We start from the raw sequence: 15,628 nt of genomic DNA on the forward strand, positions 1-15,628 counted from the left end.
TATGTATTACCTCTCTGGGCGTGTATGAGTATACCGGTATTACCTCTCTGGGCGTGTGTGTATACCGGTATTACCTCTCTGGGTGTGTATGTGTATACCGGTATTACCTCTCTGGACGTGTATGGGTATACCGGTATTACCTCTCTGGACGTGTATGTGTATACCGGTATTACCTCTCTGGGTGTGTATGAGTATACCGGTATTACCTCTCTGGGTATGTATGTGTATACCGGTATTACCTCTCTGGGCGTGTATGTGTATACCGGTATTAACTCTCTGGGCGTGTATGTGTATACCGGAATTACCTCTCTGGGCGTGTATGTGTATACCGGTATTACCTCTCTGGGCGTGTATGTGTATACCCGTATTACCTCTCTGGGCGTGTATGTGTATACCGGTATTACCTCTCTGGGCGTGTATGTGTATACCCGTATTACCTCTCTGGGCGTGTATGTGTATACCCGTATTACCTCTATGGGTGTGTATTACCTCTCTGGGCGTGTATGTGTATGCCGGTATTACCTCTTTGGGCGTGTATGTGTATACCCGTATTACCTCTATGGGTGTGTATTACCTCCCTGGGCGTGTATGTGTATGCCGGTATTAACTCTCTGGGCGTGTATGTGTATACCCGTATTACCTCTCTGGGCGTGTATGTGTATACCCGTATTACCTCTATGGGTGTGTATTACCTCTCTGGGCGTGTATGTGTATACCGGTATTACCTCTCTGGGCGTGTATGTGTATACCGGTATTACCTCTCTGGGCGTGTATGTGTATACCGGTATTACCTCTCTGGGCGTGTATGTGTATACCGGTATTACCTCTCTGGGTGTGTATGTGTATACCCGTATTACCTCTCTGGGCGTGTATGTGTATACCCGTATTACCTCTATGGGTGTGTATTACCTCTCTGGGCGTGTATGTGTATGCCGGTATTACCTCTTTGGGCGTGTATGTGTATACCCGTATTACCTCTATGGGTGTGTATTACCTCTCTGGGCGTGTATGTGTATACCGGTATTACCTCTTTGGGCGTGTATGTGGATACCGGTATTACCTCTCCGGACGTGTATCTGTATACCCGTATTACCTCTCTGGGCGTGTATACCGGTAGTACCTCTCTGGGCGTGTATGTGTATACCGATATTACCTCTCTGGGTGTGTATGTGTATACCGGTATTACCTCTCTGGGTGTGTATGTGTATACCGGTATTACCTCTCTGGGCGTGTATGTGTATACCGGTATTACCTCTCTGGGCGTGTATGTGTATACCGGTATTACCTCTCTGGGCGTGTATGTGTATACCGGTATTACCTCTCTGGGCGTGTATGTGTATACCGGTATTACCTCTCTGGGCGTGTATGTGTATACCGGTATTACCTCTCTGGGCGTGTATGTGTATACCGGTATTACCTCTCTGGGCGTGTATGTGTATACTGGTATTACCTCTCTGGGCGTGTATGTATATACCGGTATTACCTCTCTGGGCGTGTATGTGTATACCGGTATTACCTCTCTGGGCGTGTATGTGTATACCGGTATTACCTCTCTGGGCGTGTATGTGTATACCGGTATTACCTCTCTGGGCGTGTATGTGTATACCGGTATTACTTCTCTGGGCGTGTATGTGTATACCGGTATTACCTCTGTGGGCGTGTATTTGTATACCGGTATTACCTCTCTGGGCGTGTATGTGTATACCGGTATTACCTCTGTGGGCGTGTATTTGTATACCGGTATTACCTCTCTGGGCGTGTATGTGTATACCGGTATTACCTCTCTGGGCGTGTATGTGTATACCGGTATTACCTCTCTGGGCGTGTATGTGTATACCGGTATTACCTCTCTGGGCGTGTATGTGTATACCGATATTACCTCTCTGGGCGTGTATGTGTATACCGGTATTACCTCTCTGGGCGTGTATGTGTATACCGGTATTACCTCTCTGGGCGTGTATGTGTATACCGGTATTACCTCTCTGGGCGTGTGTGTGTATACCGGTATTACCTCTCTGGGCGTGTATGTGTATACCGGTATTACCTCTCTGGGCGTGTATGTGTATACCGGTATTACCTCTCTGGGCGTGTATGTGTATACCGGTATTACTTCTCTGGGCGTGTATGTGTATACCGGTATTACCTCTCTGGGCGTGTATGTGTATACCGGTATTCCCTCTCTGGGCGTGTATGTGTATACCGGTATTACCTCTCTGGGCGTGTATGTGTATACTGGTATTACCTCTCTGGGCGTGTATGTGTATACCGGTATTACCTCCCTGGGTGTGTATGTGTATACCGGTATTACCTCTCTGGGCGTGTATATGTATACCGTTATTACCTCTCTGGGCGTGTATGTGTATACCGGTATTACCTCTCTGGGCGTGTATGTGTATACCGGTATTACCTCTTTGGGCGTGTATGTGTATACCGGTATTACCTCTCTGGGCGTGTATGTGTATACCGGTATTACCTCTCTGGGCGTGTATGTGTATACCGGTATTACCTCTCTGGGCGTGTATGTTTATACCGGTATTACCTCTCTGGGCGTGTATGTGTATACCGGTATTACCTCTCTGGGCGTGTATGTGTATACCGGTATTACCTCTCTGGGCGTGTATGTGTATACCGGTATTACCTCTCTGGGCGTGTATGTGTATACCGGTATTACCTCTCTGGGCGTGTATGTGTATACCGGTATTACCTCTCTGGGCGTGTATGTGTATACCGGTATTACATCTCTGGGCATGTATGTGTATACCGGTATTACCTCTCTGGGCGTGTATGTGTATACCGGTATTACCTCTCTGGGCGTGTATGTGTATACCGGTATTACCTCTCTGGGCGTGTATGTGTATACCGGTATTACTTCTCTGGGCGTGTATGTGTATACCGGTATTACCTCTGTGGGCGTGTATTTGTATACCGGTATTACCTCTCTGGGCGTGTATGTGTATACCGGTATTACCTCTGTGGGCGTGTATTTGTATACCGGTATTACCTCTCTGGGCGTGTATGTGTATACCGGTATTACCTCTCTGGGCGTGTATGTGTATACCGGTATTACCTCTCTGGGCGTGTATGTGTATACCGGTATTACCTCTCTGGGCGTGTATGTGTATACCGGTATTACCTCTTTGGGCGTGTATGTGTATACCGGTATTACCTCTCTGGGCGTGTATGTGTATACCGGTATTACCTCTCTGGGCGTGTATGTGTATACCGGTATTACCTCTCTGGGCGTGTATGTTTATACCGGTATTACCTCTCTGGGCGTGTATGTGTATACCGGTATTACCTCTCTGGGCGTGTATGTGTATACCGGTATTACCTCTCTGGGCGTGTATGTGTATACCGGTATTACCTCTTTGGGCGTGTATGTGTATACCGGTATTACCTCTCTGGGCGTGTATGTGTATACCGGTATTACCTCTCTGGGCGTGTATGTGTATACCGGTATTACCTCTCTGGGCGTGTATGTTTATACCGGTATTACCTCTCTGGGCGTGTATGTGTATACCGGTATTACCTCTCTGGGCGTGTATGTGTATACCGGTATTACCTCTCTGGGCGTGTATGTGTATACCGGTATTACCTCTCTGGGCGTGTACTGCTGCGGCACAGTTTATTCGAGCATTTGCCCGTTCTGTGCCGCAGCAGTAGCCTGGCGCGCGCCCGAGTGTGACGGGCGCACGCCGAAGCAGCGGAAGAGCGCCCTCCGATCGGGGCGCTCTCCCTACCGCTGCCGGGTCCGCCGGGTCCCCCGGAACCCCCTGCCGCTGTCCCGCGATCGCGGGACACCAGGGCTCCCTCGGGGAGCCCCTGGACACGCGTGCAGCGGGCGCACGCTCCCGATGACGCGTGACCGCGCGTCTATGACGCGCGGCACGCCGAGGGGCGGCCATTAGCAAGCCGGGAGATTTCCCGGCTTGCGGTACCGACCACACTTCAATAAAGTGTGTCGGTAGTGTATGTGTATACCGGTGTAATGGGTATTCCTTCTACCCCAAGTACAGATATAGTGTGTATGGGTGGAAACCTATGTGTTACCAGGTGTGGTGCATATACATGTACGTTCACAAGAGGCCTGAGCCTCCGCTTGTTGGGAACCTGGGGTGAGTCCTTCGGCTCGATCTGGTTTGCAGCGCCTCCACCTGAGTAGGGGTCTAGGAATGTAGAAGGTTGCCTACACAGGACCCACATATACAATAAGTACATACACGGAGATGTATATAACCAGTTTATATATATATATATATATATATATGCAGGAATAATCACACACTTTACACGCTTATCACACTTTTCAGTAATCACTACTGTGTACTTGTAATAATACTCCCCCTAGGGGGTAACTCCACACTATGTACCGTAGTACCAAATGTCATTCACTCCACTTGGAGTGTACCTTGCACCCACCCCTGTGTAACCCCACACCGTGTCCTCAGTTAAGCCCTTTGTCCCGTGGTCAGCACTGCCACTATGTGAGAATATATGTGATACGTTGGTGCACTTATAAAGGTACCTGCCGAGTGCTCCTGCACTCGGGCCTGCAAGCAACTTCAAAAAGGATCCGCCGCTTGGTGATCCCATCTGTGATCCTGTGCTTCCTTGCACGAGGGTCCTCCATGGGGCGATCCCACTCTGGAGATAGTCTTTGTCTCTTTGGGCGTAGGCTTGAGCCCAAGCCTCTTCTCGGGGAGCGCAGCGTCCGCTGTGTCCCTATCTAACACTGGTACTAATGTGACAGGGTCCCTAACCTAGGGCCTGTCCCTGTAGCACCACAAGCTGTGAGGGGCTCAGGACCTAACTGGGGCCGAGGGGGCTGCTGGCCTAATGCAGCGGGTCACAGACCCCTGCACTCACCTCCTTCCCCTAGCTCTTCCTGGTCCTGACTGACTAGCGTGGTCTCCAGCGCGCGAAATGTATCTAATTCTCTGAGCAGGGGATTCGGCAACCCTATTGGATCCCTGGCGCCACTTACCCTAGCCCCTGTGCATCCTGGGGGCTGTAGTCTTCTTGGGAGCTATTCTCCCATTGGCTGCCTCGCGCGCACCTCGTCTGCGCATGCGCAAAGCTCTCACTGGGCCGCAGGCTGCAGGGACTCACTGCGCATGCGTGAGCGAAGAAAAGATGGCGACGCCCTACACGGGAGCCGCCGAGAACCACTGGAACGCCAAAACGCTCCCTGCACTGGCCCCCACCCTCCAGTATCGAGTGACCCCCGGCAGCGGAGGAAACGAGGGGGGGGGTCGCGGGGCAGCGGAAACGCAGAGGGGACCTGGTTACACCGGTATTACCTCTCTGGACATGTATGTGTATGCCGGTATTACCTCTCTGGGCGTGTATGTGTATACTGGTATTATCTCTCTGGGCGTGTATGTGTATACCGGTATTACCTCTCTGGACGTGTATGTGTATACCGGTATTACCTCTCTGGACGTGTATGTGTATACCGGTATTACCTCTCTGGGTGTGTATGAGTATACCGGTATTACCTCTCTGGGCGTGTATGTGTATACCGGTATTACCTCTCTGGGCGTGTATGAGTATACCGGTATTACCTCTCCGGGCGTGTATGTGTATACCGGTATTACCTCTCTGGGCGTGTGTGTATACCGGTATTACCTCTCTGGGTGTGTATGTATTACCTCTCTGGGCGTGTATGAGTATACCGGTATTACCTCTCTGGGCGTGTGTGTATACCGGTATTACCTCTCTGGGTGTGTATGTGTATACCGGTATTACCTCTCTGGACGTGTATGTGTATACCGGTATTACCTCTCTGGACGTGTATGTGTATACCGGTATTACCTCTCTGGGTGTGTATGAGTATACCGGTATTACCTCTCTGGGTATGTATGTGTATACCGGTATTACCTCTCTGGGCGTGTATGTGTATACCGGTATTAACTCTCTGGGCGTGTATGTGTATACCGGAATTACCTCTCTGGGCGTGTATGTGTATACCGGTATTACCTCTCTGGGCGTGTATGTGTATACCCGTATTACCTCTCTGGGCGTGTATGTGTATACCCGTATTACCTCTATGGGTGTGTATTACCTCTCTGGGCGTGTATGTGTATGCCGGTATTACCTCTTTGGGCGTGTATGTGTATACCCGTATTACCTCTATGGGTGTGTATTACCTCCCTGGGCGTGTATGTGTATGCCGGTATTAACTCTCTGGGCGTGTATGTGTATACCGGTATTACCTCTCTGGGCGTGTATGTGTATACCGGTATTACCTCTCTGGGCGTGTATGTGTATACCCGTATTACCTCTCTGGGCGTGTATGTGTATACCCGTATTACCTCTATGGGTGTGTATTACCTCTCTGGGCGTGTATGTGTATGCCGGTATTACCTCTTTGGGCGTGTATGTGTATACCCGTATTACCTCTATGGGTGTGTATTACCTCTCTGGGCGTGTATGTGTATACCCGTATTACCTCTCTGGGCGTGTATACCGGTAGTACCTCTCTGGGCGTGTATGTGTATACCGATATTACCTCTCTGGGTGTGTATGTGTATACCGGTATTACCTCTCTGGGTGTGTATGTGTATACCGGTATTACCTCTCTGGGCGTGTATGTGTATACCGGTATTACCTCTCTGGGCGTGTATGTGTATACCGGTATTACCTCTCTGGGCGTGTATGTGTATACCGGTATTACCTCTCTGGGCGTGTATGTGTATACCGGTATTACCTCTCTGGGCGTGTATGTGTATACCGGTATTACCTCTCTGGGCGTGTATGTGTATACCGGTATTACATCTCTGGGCATGTATGTGTATACCGGTATTACCTCTCTGGGCGTGTATGTGTATACCGGTATTACCTCTCTGGGCGTGTATGTGTATACCGGTATTACCTCTCTGGGCGTGTATGTGTATACCGGTATTACATCTCTGGGCGTGTATGTGTATACCGGTATTACCTCTGTGGGCGTGTATTTGTATACCGGTATTACCTCTCTGGGCGTGTATGTGTATACCGGTATTACCTCTGTGGGCGTGTATTTGTATACCGGTATTACCTCTCTGGGCGTGTATGTGTATACCGGTATTACCTCTCTGGGCGTGTATGTGTATACCGGTATTACCTCTCTGGGCGTGTATGTGTATACCGGTATTACTTCTCTGGGCGTGTATGTGTATACCGATATTACCTCTCTGGGCGTGTATGTGTATACCGGTATTACCTCTCTGGGCGTGTATGTGTATACCGGTATTACCTCTCTGGGCGTGTATGTGTATACCGGTATTACCTCTCTGGGCGTGTGTGTGTATACCGGTATTACCTCTCTGGGCGTGTATGTGTATACCGGTATTACCTCTCTGGGCGTGTATGTGTATACCGGTATTACCTCTCTGGCGTGTATGTGTATACCGGTATTCCCTCTCTGGGCGTGTATGTGTATACCGGTATTACCTCTCTGGGCGTGTATGTGTATACCGGTATTACCTCTCTGGGCGTGTACGTGTATACCGGTATTACCTCTCTGGGCGTGTATGTGTATACCGGTATTACTTCTCTGTGCGTGTATGTGTATACCGGTATTACCTCTGTGGGCGTGTATTTGTATACCGGTATTACCTCTCTGGGCGTGTATGTGTATACCGGTATTACCTCTCTGGGCGTGTATGTGTATACCGGTATTACCTATTACCTCTCTGGGCGTGTATGTGTATACCGGTATTACCTCTCTGGGCGTGTATGTGTATACCGGTATTCCCTCTCTGGGCGTGTATGTGTATACCGGTATTACCTCTCTGGGCGTGTATGTGTATACCGGTATTACCTCTCTGAGCGTGTACGTGTATACCGGTATTACCTCTCTGGGCGTGTATGTGTATACCGGTATTACTTCTCTGTGCGTGTATGTGTATACCGGTATTACCTCTGTGGGCGTGTATTTGTATACCGGTATTACCTCTCTGGGCGTATATGTGTATACCGGTATTACCTCTCTGGGCGTGTATGTGTATACCGGTATTACCTCTCTGGACGTGTATGTGTATACCGGTATTACCTCTCTGGGCGTGTATGTGTATACCGGTATTACCTCTCTGGGCGTGTATGTGTATACCGGTATTACCTCTCTGGGCGTGTATGTATATACCGGTATTACCTCTCTGGGCGTGTATGTGTATACCGGTATTACCTCTCTGGGCGTGTATGTGTATACCGGTATTACCTCTGTGGGCGTGTATTTGTATACCGGTATTACCTCTCTGGGCGTGTATGTGTATACCGGTATTACCTCTCTGGGCGTGTATGTGTATACCGGTATTACCTCTCTGGGCGTGTATGTGTATACCGGTATTACTTCTCTGGGCGTGTATGTGTATACCGATATTACCTCTCTGGGCGTGTATGTGTATACCGGTATTACCTCTCTGGGCGTGTATGTGTATACCGGTATTACCTCTCTGGGCGTGTATGTGTATACCGGTATTACCTCTCTGGGCGTGTGTGTGTATACCGGTATTACCTCTCTGGGCGTGTATGTGTATACCGGTATTACCTCTCTGGGCGTGTATGTGTATACCGGTATTACCTCTCTGGCGTGTATGTGTATACCGGTATTCCCTCTCTGGGCGTGTATGTGTATACCGGTATTACCTCTCTGGGCGTGTATGTGTATACCGGTATTACCTCTCTGAGCGTGTACGTGTATACCGGTATTACCTCTCTGGGCGTGTATGTGTATACCGGTATTACTTCTCTGTGCGTGTATGTGTATACCGGTATTACCTCTGTGGGCGTGTATTTGTATACCGGTATTACCTCTCTGGGCGTGTATGTGTATACCGGTATTACCTCTCTGGGCGTGTATGTGTATACCGGTATTACCTATTACCTCTCTGGGCGTGTATGTGTATACCGGTATTACCTCTCTGGGCGTGTATGTGTATACCGGTATTCCCTCTCTGGGCGTGTATGTGTATACCGGTATTACCTCTCTGGGCGTGTATGTGTATACCGGTATTACCTCTCTGAGCGTGTACGTGTATACCGGTATTACCTCTCTGGGCGTGTATGTGTATACCGGTATTACTTCTCTGTGCGTGTATGTGTATACCGGTATTACCTCTGTGGGCGTGTATTTGTATACCGGTATTACCTCTCTGGGCGTGTATGTGTATACCGGTATTACCTCTCTGGGCGTGTATGTGTATACCGGTATTACCTCTCTGGACGTGTATGTGTATACCGGTATTACCTCTCTGGGCGTGTATGTGTATACCGGTATTACCTCTCTGGGCGTGTATGTGTATACCGGTATTACCTCTCTGGGCGTGTATGTATATACCGGTATTACCTCTCTGGGCGTGTATGTGTATACCGGTATTACCTCTCTGGGCGTGTATGTGTATACCGGTATTACCTCTCTGGGCGCGTATGTGTATACCGGTATTACCTCTCTGGGCGTGTAGGTGTATACCGGTATTACCTCTCTGTGCGTGTATGTGTATACCGGTATTACCTCTCATGGCGTGTATGTGTATACCGGTATTACCTCTCTGGGCGTGTATGTGTATACCCGTATTACCTCTCTGGGCGTGTATGTGTATACCGGTATTACCTCTCTGGGTGTGTATGAGTATACCGGTATTACCTCTCTGGGCGTGTATGTGTATACCGGTATTACCTCTCTGGGCGTGTATGAGTATACCGGTATTACCTCTCCGGGCGTGTATGTGTATACCGGTATTACCTCTCTGGGCGTGTGTGTATACCGGTATTACCTCTCTGGGTGTGTATGTATTACCTCTCTGGGCGTGTATGAGTATACCGGTATTACCTCTCTGGGCGTGTGTGTATACCGGTATTACCTCTCTGGGTGTGTATGTGTATACCGGTATTACCTCTCTGGACGTGTATGTGTATACCGGTATTACCTCTCTGGACGTGTATGTGTATACCGGTATTACCTCTCTGGGTGTGTATGAGTATACCGGTATTACCTCTCTGGGTATGTATGTGTATACCGGTATTACCTCTCTGGGCGTGTATGTGTATACCGGTATTAACTCTCTGGGCGTGTATGTGTATACCGGAATTACCTCTCTGGGCGTGTATGTGTATACCGGTATTACCTCTCTGGGCGTGTATGTGTATACCCGTATTACCTCTCTGGGCGTGTATGTGTATACCCGTATTACCTCTATGGGTGTGTATTACCTCTCTGGGCGTGTATGTGTATGCCGGTATTACCTCTTTGGGCGTGTATGTGTATACCCGTATTACCTCTATGGGTGTGTATTACCTCCCTGGGCGTGTATGTGTATGCCGGTATTAACTCTCTGGGCGTGTATGTGTATACCGGTATTACCTCTCTGGGCGTGTATGTGTATACCGGTATTACCTCTCTGGGCGTGTATGTGTATACCCGTATTACCTCTCTGGGCGTGTATGTGTATACCCGTATTACCTCTATGGGTGTGTATTACCTCTCTGGGCGTGTATGTGTATGCCGGTATTACCTCTTTGGGCGTGTATTTGTATACCCGTATTACCTCTATGGGTGTGTATTACCTCTCTGGGCGTGTATGTGTATACCGGTATTACCTCTTTGGGCGTGTATGTGGATACCGGTATTACCTCTCTGGGTGTGTATGTGTATACCGGTATTACCTCTCTGGGCGTGTATGTGTATACCGGTATTACCTCTCTGGGCGTGTATGTGTATACCGGTATTACCTCTCTGGGCGTGTATGTGTATACCGGTATTACCTCTCTGGGCGTGTATGTGTATACCGGTATTACCTCTCTGGGCGTGTATGTGTATACCGGTATTACCTCTCTGGGCGTGTATGTGTATACCGGTATTACATCTCTGGGCATGTATGTGTATACCGGTATTACCTCTCTGGGCGTGTATGTGTATACCGGTATTACCTCTCTGGGCGTGTATGTGTATACCGGTATTACCTCTCTGGGCGTGTATGTGTATACCGGTATTACTTCTCTGGGCGTGTATGTGTATACCGGTATTACCTCTGTGGGCGTGTATTTGTATACCGGTATTACCTCTCTGGGCGTGTATGTGTATACCGGTATTACCTCTGTGGGCGTGTATTTGTATACCGGTATTACCTCTCTGGGCGTGTATGTGTATACCGGTATTACCTCTCTGGGCGTGTATGTGTATACCGGTATTACCTCTCTGGGCGTGTATGTGTATACCGGTATTACCTCTCTGGGCGTGTATGTGTATACCGATATTACCTCTCTGGGCGTATATGTGTATACCGGTATTACCTCTCTGGGCGTGTATGTGTATACCGGTATTACCTCTCTGGGCGTGTATGTGTATACCGGTATTACCTCTCTGGGCGTGTGTGTGTATACCGGTATTACCTCTCTGGGCGTGTATGTGTATACCGGTATTACCTCTCTGGGCGTGTATGTGTATACCGGTATTACCTCTCTGGGCGTGTATGTGTATACCGGTATTACTTCTCTGGGCGTGTATGTGTATACCGGTATTACCTCTCTGGGCGTGTATGTGTATACCGGTATTCCCTCTCTGGGCGTGTATGTGTATACCGGTATTACCTCTCTGGGCGTGTATGTGTATACCGGTATTACCTCTCTGAGCGTGTACGTGTATACCGGTATTACCTCTCTGGGCGTGTATGTGTATACCGGTATTACTTCTCTGTGCGTGTATGTGTATACCGGTATTACCTCTGTGGGCGTGTATTTGTATACCGGTATTACCTCTCTGGGCGTGTATGTGTATACCGGTATTACCTCTCTGGGCGTGTATGTGTATACCGGTATTACCTCTCTGGACGTGTATGTGTATACCGGTATTACCTCTCTGGGCGTGTATGTGTATACCGGTATTACCTCTCTGGGCGTGTATGTGTATACCGGTATTACCTCTCTGGGCGTGTATGTATATACCGGTATTACCTCTCTGGGCGTGTATGTGTATACCGGTATTACCTCTCTGGGCGTGTATGTGTATACCGGTATTACCTCTCTGGGCGCGTATGTGTATACCGGTATTACCTCTCTGGGCGTGTAGGTGTATACCGGTATTACCTCTCTGTGCGTGTATGTGTATACCGGTATTACCTCTCTTGGCGTGTATGTGTATACCGGTATTACCTCTCTGGGCGTGTATGTGTATACCGGTATTACCTCTCTGGGCGTGTATGTGTATACCGGTATTACCTCTCTGGGCGTGTATGTGTATACCGGTATTACCTCTCTGGGCGTGTATGTGTATACCTGTATTACCTCTCTGGGCGTGTATGTGTATACCGGTATTACATCCCTGGGCGTGTATGTGTATACCGGTATTACCTCTCTGGGTGTGTATGTGTATACCGGTATTACATCCCTGGGCGTGTATGTGTATACCGGTATTACCTCTCTGGGCATGTATGTGTATACCGGTATTACCTCTCTGGGTGTGTATGTGTATACCGGTATTACCTCTCTGGGTGTGTATGTGTATACCGGTATTACCTCTCTGGGCGTGTATGTGTATACCGGTATTACCTCTCTGGGCGTGTATGTGTATACCGGTATTACCTCTCTGGGCGTGTATGTGTATACCGGTATTACTTCTCTGGGCGTGTATGTGTATACCGGTATTACCTCTGTGGGCGTGTATTTGTATACCGGTATTGCCTCTCTGGGCGTGTATGTGTATACCGGTATTACCTCTGTGGGCGTGTATTTGTATACCGGTATTACCTCTCTGGGCGTGTATGTGTATACCGGTATTACCTCTGTGGGCGTGTATGTGTATACCGGTATTACCTCTCTGGACGTGTATGTGTATACCGGTATTACCTCTCTGGGCGTGTATGTGTATACCGGTATTACCTCTCTGGGCGTGTATGTGTATACCGGTATTACCTCTCTGGGCGTGTGTGTGTATACCGGTATTACCTCTCTGGGCGTGTGTGTGTGTATACCGGTATTACCTCTCTGGGCGTGTATGTGTATACCGGTATTACCTCTCTGGGCGTGTATGTGTATACCGGTATTACCTCTCTGGGCGTGTATGTGTATACCGGTATTACTTCTCTGGGCGTGTATGTGTATACCGGTATTACCTCTCTGGGCGTGTATGTGTATACCGGTATTCCCTCTCTGGGCGTGTATGTGTATACCGGTATTACCTCTCTGGGCGTGTATGTGTATACCGGTATTACCTCTCTGGGCGTGTACGTGTATACCGGTATTACCTCTCTGGGCGTGTATGTGTATACCTGTAAGGTTAAAAACTGTATCTGCCAGCTCTGTTCTTTTCAGGGACTGAACAGGTTAAAATAAATATGCGTCAAGCTTTGTTCTCTCAGAGACCAAATGGTAAAAGTATTCTAGCTGTGGACCAGATGTCCCAGGATATCTATTACATAAGAAACAAGATCACTAGTCTTGTTTCTGACCCCATTAGTAGTTATTGACCTTTTATCCCTATTTCTACTAATTTAGGCCAGATGATATATGTCATTTTAGATGTATGATCTATACATGGGAACTGAATTTGTAACAGATGTATGAAATTGACACACGATGTATTGTCCTTGTCTTGGGTATAAAAGAACTGCCTTGATGACATATTAAACAGAAGTGATGACTCGGCTACCTTGTGTGCATTGAGTCTTTGCTTCTCCGAGCTCGACTATCATATCTGAGACCAGAAGCATATAGCAGCTGCGTGATGAATCTCCCCGGGTCGAGTAGAAGAAGTTGCCTGCTCTAAGGTCTGGTCAGGTAGACTGGACCTAACAAATGGTGTCAGAAAAAAGTGGGATTTGCACAGAAAAAAGGTGAGAAAAACTTATTTTATTGTTTCTCACCGTTTCTCTGCGAATCTAAAGAACCTAAATTTTATAGGGCAGAAGAATCAAGGGTTTAAGTCCCTTATTTATATAACAAAGGGTTGGAGTCCCAATTGTTTAATTGAGAATCGAGGGTTTGAGTCCCCGATTTATATAACAAAGGGTTGGAGTCCCATTTGTTTAATTGAAACGGGCTGTACTGATATGGTGTCTCAGATATGATGGTAATTTAGGATAAGCTAATAATTGTTTAGGTTAAGATATTAAGAATGATAAGACTAACCTTATTGTATGCTTGTTAAGATAAAATTCCTTTATAAGTTGTTTATGGGATTATAGGTATACTGTATGAAGAAATGTACTGTAGGATGAGTTAAAATAACCCTTATGGATGAATGCAGTGTGGCATAGGTGCCTCAATTAACTCTCAAGCACAGCAACAAAGCTGGGAAGATAAAAGATTTTTTTTTGTCTGTCTCCCTCTCACGTTGCCTGCATGTATAAACCGCTCTAGCCCCCACCTTTTTTCCCCCCAGTGATTTGTTACACAGGAAAGGAACAGGAATGTTGAAGACAGACAGAAGAAAAAAAAGAGAGAGACAAGAATTAGAAAGTTGAAATAATAAGAATTTTGTTTTATAGGACAAGTTACAGAGATGGTTTTCTTTTTGTTGAAATGTTGTTAGCAAGTCAGCAGAGCTCTTAGGAGAGAGAAAGACAGAAACATATAATTTTTCCAATTTAATTTTAAGACATGCAAACCCAAATTATTTGTGCCACATTAACCAAGTATGAGTGTATATTAAGTTGAATTAATAATATTTTCCCGTCTGAATTGAAAAGTGGAAAACAAGAGTATAACAGGTATAGGTTTCTTTTTCCATTAGAATGTTTTTATTACATTTTCAGGCATGAATATGATAAAAAGGTTGATTGTATGTAATCCCTGTGTGTGTGCTTGTAAGAATCTGAGTGAATTCTATCCATATGAAAGTGTTATTTGCATTGAATAATCAGAAAAACGGTTTATTGTATGTATACAAAATTACTATTCAGGGCAAGTGCTTCTAAAATAAGAATATAATTAATTGCTCATGTTGAAATTTAATTTTTAAAAGGAGTACACCCCCATTATAATATAAACTAATTAATACTGGAAAGGGGAAAGTTTTGGGTATCTGTGGAGAAAAAAAGAATAAAGAAAGGATTAATTATTTTTGTATACAGTTCTGTCACTGGAATAATAAGGATGTTTATCGTACTGGCCAGGCGATTTATTTCCTTAAACAGAATTACAATTCTTTTCCTCTAAATCTCCACAGATAAAATCAGGTGAATATATTATATAGAAATAACAGGCGAAATATATTCTAGACACAAAGCTAACTAGAAGCTCAGCATTTTAAAATTAGTTTTAAAAGTTAATTATGATATGAAAAAAAAAAAGGATATCTTTATAAATTTAGTCTGCGGGATCAAATTGTTTTGTTTTCCTATTTATTAGAATAGGTGAGAAAATATGTGTCTGTTATTTTTGTAAAAACTGGTTGAATGTGTGAAAGAAGCGTAAAATTCTGTTTGTTTTGTGTCTGCACTCTGTGCTCTTTTTGTGTATAACCAGTAACTAAAACTGTCTAAAGTATATATTAAGCCTATAATTTTCTGTTTAACAAAGATCCAGTTTTAATTTTTGAATACCAGTAACATTATCGGGCTCTGTGACGAGCTGCATATTTCAAGCTGTCCTAAATTGTATTGCAGTAACCAGTAATTAACCTTTTTTTTTTGTTACAAGGTTCTGGCAGGAA

The sequence above is a fragment of the Ascaphus truei genome, chromosome 17 (assembly GCF_040206685.1).
Source record: "Ascaphus truei isolate aAscTru1 chromosome 17, aAscTru1.hap1, whole genome shotgun sequence".
Lineage (NCBI taxonomy): Eukaryota > Metazoa > Chordata > Amphibia > Anura > Ascaphidae > Ascaphus > Ascaphus truei.